This window comes from Antennarius striatus, chromosome 6 (genome assembly GCF_040054535.1).
Source record: "Antennarius striatus isolate MH-2024 chromosome 6, ASM4005453v1, whole genome shotgun sequence".
Taxonomy (NCBI): Eukaryota; Metazoa; Chordata; class Actinopteri; order Lophiiformes; family Antennariidae; genus Antennarius; species Antennarius striatus.
This window is the reverse complement of record NC_090781.1, coordinates 23,762,609-23,769,237: the sequence shown is the minus strand read 5'-3', so window position 1 is coordinate 23,769,237 and position 6,629 is coordinate 23,762,609.

Below are 6,629 nucleotides of genomic sequence, written 5' to 3'. Positions count from 1 at the left end.
GTCTCCTAACCAGAGACTCAGGCTGACAGACTGATAAATATAATAGGAACATTGGTACTCTTGTCTTGTGTAGATGCGCCGCAGGTAGGAAGCCCTGGACTGGAACACATCTGAGAATGATATTATCATGAGCCTTCTCCATGCACGTAGAGGCCGGAACCCACAGATGAATGGTTCCCAAGGGGACACAACAAATGTGGAAAAATTGGTGACAGAAGAAATGTGGCACATTTCAGTGTGTGCTGTAAGAAACTAAACTGTTTCCTTCACGTTAAAACGCTAATATTGCTATGAGGCGTAGCGGCGTTAACGGCAGACTGAGACCTGCAGTGGCTGTCTACTTGTCCCCTGTGGAGAGACAAAATGTGGATATTGCAACCAAAGTTTCATGAATTTCATGCGCTGTCACGTCATGCCAAGTGCTGAAAAATGAGCAGTCCCTTGACAAAAAATCAAGAGAGAGGCTAGTCTTTGATAAAATGTAGTTCACCTACTTGAAAATGATGAAAAAAACCGCCAATGCAGCATCACTCGCGAAGCCTTTTTTAGGGGCTGGTTTGGGGATTTTTCAGTCTCCATTTCTCAAGCACAGATCCAGTACTGATTTGATGGCAACATCTCCCATTCATTTTTTTCTAGACAGTTTTATTTTTATTTCCTCATGTTTAGACTTGCAATGTCAGTCTATTATTTTCAATAATAAACCATTATTATGGCTTATTATTAATGGGCCATGCATGACCCCCAGATACTAAAACAAATCTGCATTTACATGTACAGTACCATAAGACTCACTGGATTATAAGACGCCAGTTTATCACAGGGTGGCACAGAAAGACAGACGTCCATTTAATATCACACTTATACCTACAAGCAGTTTATTTACATCTATGTTGCATGTTTCTGGTGGTGGGAGGATGCTGAAGAACCAACATAGACTTGGGGAAAGCATGCAAAGTCTGCACAGGAAGGCTCCAAGTGAAATCCAACAAGGGCCATCTGAACATCTGAAGTTATTTCTGTGGCTAAACAATTCTAAAGTTGCAATGACTTGAATGATTCTCACCAAATCGATTTTTGCACATATTAGAGTATTTAGAATTTTGGTGTCAACGGCTGAGATTCTTCAATGTTTTGAAGGAAACAACCACCACTGAGCAACTAATAATATATTTAAAAGTCTGTTAATAAAAAGGTTATGAGTAATGCAGTAATCACTATTTATAGTCCAGGATGCTGTGTTACTGTGGGGACCTAGATGGTCTGAAGGGTTTTATATGACAGCACCAAAGGAGGTATGACTAATGTGAAGATGTGACAAAGGAGATTTGATGAATGCACTTCCCAGCAGGTAACAAACCCCTAGCTGGGATGTACAGTAAGCCCTCTGGACCTGTGCCCATCAATAACTTTTATTTGATTTTTTTTTTCCAAAGACGTTGTCGACAGCTGCTGTGGGAGCCCACTACAGTCTGTAAACTAGAAAGTTGTTTTTGTCTCCGAGCACCTGCCACTTTAAGTGCTACAAGACATGCTGATTTCTCAGCACTGCCCGAGGCTCTAAGAGGGGTTGAAGATGTCTTGGTCTAAGGGTTTAAACACTTTGTTTGGGGCTGGTGGAGCTTTCCCCTATCTCGAAGGGGAAACGTAACATTTCCTTGTAGCTTTATTTTAATAGTTATGGAATTTTACGTATACACTAAAAATTATGTAAATTCATCTTTGATAATTGCAAATTATGGTGATTTTCTTTGTGTGTGTGTTACTTGTAGATAATCTATTCTTCTTTTTTTTATGTGTGTGTGATGGGTCTCCAGCTATTTAACAAAACTTTTTACATTTATATTTCCATTACAGCCTGTAGGACTGCGAGTCAAGGTTGTCTTTCAAACCCTGTGAGGGATCGTGTTTTTATTTTGGTAATGTGTGATTTTTTTATTTATTTTTTTTAGTTGCATAACTTTAATATTAATTCCTAACTGACTGCTAACCCGAATGACCTTGTTTTTATGCAAATACACTCAGTTGGATTTTTGCATAAACTGATTATGAAAAAGTCTCAAGGTTCAAACTGTCTGAAACTTTTCAGACATAATGTTGATGTTTAAATAGTATTTAATGGTCCTTCCGGCATGTCTATAAATGAAAATTCAAAATGCAATAATACTGTATTTTTAAAGTCACATTTAACCTAGAGATATATATCAGACAACTTAGTTTGAAACGGTAATAAATACAGCAGCAGAAGTTGGTTTGAGTTCCTGAGTGATGGGGGGATTTTAACAATGAGAATTGGACACATCAACCTTTTCTATGGTTTCTTGTGTGCTTCGCCACATTTTTGGAAGCTTAGTATTTTCGACTGTGCTTCAGTCATTCTCACTTTGACATACAACCAGGACAAGAAGGTCTCAGATGACTAAGCTTGTTTAAAAGATGCTGTGACTCAGCCCAGCCGACTCTCTGTGTCTACATCCACACTACTGATGTACAGAGAATAATTATATCCACAGGAACAGTGTGGGATAAACCAAGTCATGACAAATGTATAACTTGTATGTCATAACCTCCATCCATCCATACGGATGTCTACGTCCACTCACCATTTTTTTTATGTTGGGGCATAACATCCAAACTGAAATGAGGCTCCAAATCAGAGAAAATTGAATATTCAGGTGGGCGACTGACTGATGATTGTAAGTACTGATTGGGATGAAGTGATCCAAGCTCATTTATCCACACAGTTAGTTACTTATTTTACTCAAAAGTATACTATGAAGTATAAAAAAATGTCTTCAACCACTTGATTTTTCTTTTCAGCCACTTGGGAATGGTGGAAAGAATTTTTAAGTTATCAATATTCCATTTATATCCGTTACATTTTACTTTGATATGGTGAACATGTTTCCATTTAGTAATGACAGGGAAGCATTGTTAGTTGTCTATCCACTACTATTTAACTTCACCATGTTTAAAAGCTAGTAACTAACTGTGTCAGTCTGGCCAAAAACAACACACATAGTTTGCCAAGAGGCCATCTAGCATTAAATCACCCAATCACACTGTGGAACACTGTCCAGCAGGCCCATTCATCATTCAGTTATGGACCAGCATCCTAAACAGTGACTCATGACTCGCCGTCTGCTTGGAGGAAAAAAAAGTCTTGGATACAGACGTGGATGTGTGTTTGTGCAGAAGTGCTTCCAAGTACAGAATGCACACGTTCATTACATATAGGTAACAGATACACACTGACACATCTGCTTGCTACACACATACAGGTGCAAAAGTTCTTTTTTTTTTAATCATGGCTTTTATTGTTTCGTGTCTTTTTCTTTTCAACATGTCCTGCAGTATCCCTGGAAGCACTATTCATCCACACACAGCACATACACACAAACACACACACACACACACACACAAAACCGCTGCAGGATCCTCCCTCAGTGTGAGATAGATAATAGATCAAAAAGCCCAGCGCCCCTACACGTGTTCTGTGTTCATACACACTAAATTTGTACTCATCCCTTGCAGAGATAATGGAGAACAAGACCCTTGCTTTCTACCTTCGGCGTTGGGTCATTAAGTTACCGCAGAAATGGACGCAGCGTGGACAATAATGTGAGAAAGGAAAGAAAATGGGAGAAATAAAATGGAGACAGATAGAAAAGACATACAGGAAAACATGTAACCAGAAACACAATGACACACAATGTGAGTCAGCAGGTGGGGTGTGATGAAGAGATGAAACATCTCCCCCTTCCATCATTAGCAAAGTTGTGGTACCCTCTGAAGCCCCCCCCCTGAAGGTATTGATATGGTGGATCAGCTTTGGGTCACGTAATCCAACACCACCTGGCTGCTGTTTCAATTAGTCAGCAGTACAGAGTTTCACTTCCTCTGGCGCCGCTGCCAGGATTTAAAATAACAAAACCTACTAAGCCCTTTGCAGATACATAACCTTCAATTCTCAAACATCTGGAAGCGTTCCAGAATGGATGTACATCGGAGAACAATTGCCGCCCCAGACGCACCAGCGCACATTTAGAAACCGCAATTGCTTAAGAGCCCCGTAATGGTCTAAGCAAATCTATACTTGTTTTATAGTGTATCCAGAGAGGGGAAAGCAGTACAAGAAGCAGAGCAAGTACAACATGATGTACATTAAGACTGAACTACCAGGCTGCATTACAATAGTTGTGTATTTGCAGTTTTTATTGGTCTCAAGCACGTCTTTTTTTGACTAAAGCAATAAATTCCTATCGGGCTCAGAGTTCACCACAGACTGGTAATAAATACAAGACTACATGTAAATTAAGCATATATATGCACTCAATAACAATAAAATTACAATACAGCTTTCACAGCTCCACATATTGCTTAACTACAGAAAAGAATGATTAACCAAAAAGATGAGTTTTGTATGTTACATCACAAATTTGTCAAAAAAACATTCAAGCTGTCAAAGAATCCGTCAAATAATGTGGTTGTTTCCAATCAGACAGAAGTAAAAAAGAATAACATTCATTCAGTGCATTGTTAATGGTTTGCTCCTAGAAAGTCTGGCAGAATAAAATGTGATGGGGGGGGGGTGAAAAAGGCATTCAACCTCAAGCTGCTCTGAAGCAGCTTCTCATTGGCCAACACACTCTCTGGTTGGGATGGGGATCATCCAGGTGTAAAGATATAGCTGTGCAGCTGTGTGCTCAAAGATATCAGATACATATTGGTAGGATACATCCTAAACAAGTTTGCTGCTCATCACAGGAATGCACATAACAACAAAAAACCATATATTGCATGTTTTTGGTGATGGGATAAAACCAGAGAACCTAGAGAGAACCTAGACAGACAGAAAAGTCACAGACCCAGAGTTGGATTTGAACCCAGTTGGACAGTTAGAGGCCTTCTTACCCACTAGAAATAGGAAATGTGCTCAAACTTATTATCAAGAGGCTGCGGTTTAGGTGGTAAGAGAATTGCGCACTTATCAGGTCAGTGGTTGGAGTCCTCATGCCGATGTCTCCTTGAGCAGGATACATTACCCCGATTAGCTCTTTGGGTGCCTTTAGTGCTGTCCACTGCTCCTCATGGTGGGTTAATTGCTCTGGGGATAAATAAAGTACTCACAAAGAAAAAATAGCAATGCTGTGCAACTTTGGAATGAATAAATTTCAACCCCATTCTGATAAAGAAAGATCGTTTTTTATCAAGCCATTCAAATAGTTAAGAATTTTGATGCTCCAACTTTACCAGCATAGAAGTAACGTTAATTAAAAGCAACATAGAAGTTAGCTGGCTACATCAGCAGTCTTGATCACATGTGATGTGAATATTACGCTACACAAACATATGCTGCAGCTCATCGTACTCAAGCATCTCCCTCTATCCCCCGGTCGCCACCTGGTTCTGGGAATCTCATGTTGAATTCAACAGTCACATCTGGAACAAAGCACAAAAACTCTCGTCACGCTTATCCGCGTTCTGCTTGTGTTTGTTGATGACGCTACATTGTGTTTGTCATCAGATCGCTGTGCTGATTCTGCTTTAGTCAGTCAGTCTTTATCAGCTGGGGAGCTAACAGCAGCTAACAGCTGTCTGCAGCCATGAGGTTGAGGGAAGGTCAGGAAAATGTTGTGCAGGCTTTTCTGCTCCACGTCTGCCGAAACTGATAATTAAATAGGATGTATAAAGCATACATTAACTGACAGTCCAAAGTTGTGTAGGATAACTTTTTTTTATTTCCATATTTTAGTACATAAAAAGCTACCTTCCTGCTGAGTTTTATTATTTTTATTTCCTGTAACTATACCATAACTGTGGCTACAGCAGGACGTGGATTGAAAACATTACAAAGTCAGCCTTGAGCTGCAAGTAATTACTTTCCCTTATCATCTAAGTTGTATTAAAACAAGAATAACTTCTGTCAAACATGCACACACACACACACACACACACACACACACACACACACACACACTGTAATTTCACAATCACACATATTCATATGCATAGTACCTTACACACGTTAAACAAGAATAGGAATCAACACAAGAGTGTAATTGTGACCTAAATCCAGTGATTAGAGGGACTGAAGTGAAGAGAAGCTGATCAGTTGATTTGGTTGATTAGACTGACAACTTTCATTTACTGAGTCAGAGGACAGGACATAAAGGAGTGAAACGCTGTCTCCACTGCAGGGTAGGCGCTTATTTCGTTAATCAGCAGCCATATCTAGGCAAAGCCTTAATAAGTGCATGTTTGCAATGTGTGTATGTGTGTGTGTGAGATATCATGATTCTTCACCTAGAAATAACGACTAATCGAGAATCCTTTGTTCACTCCTTTAGTGTAAATAGCAGACATTTATCATAAGCAGAACTGACACTTCCGCCCACATGCCAAAAATTCTAAGTATCACAGGACGACTACGCAATCTATTTCACAGCTTCTTTTAACAAGGTAACATCTAAAGCAGCCCCCCCCCAAAAAAAAAAAATGATCAAGAGCTGCTAAACTTGCAGAATCCCAGGTTTCTGAATTATATATTCTGGTTTGTTAAGGATTCATCATCTTCAGCTGATGAATCCGACAGCGGATTGACATGAGGTCACACAACAAGATGTAGT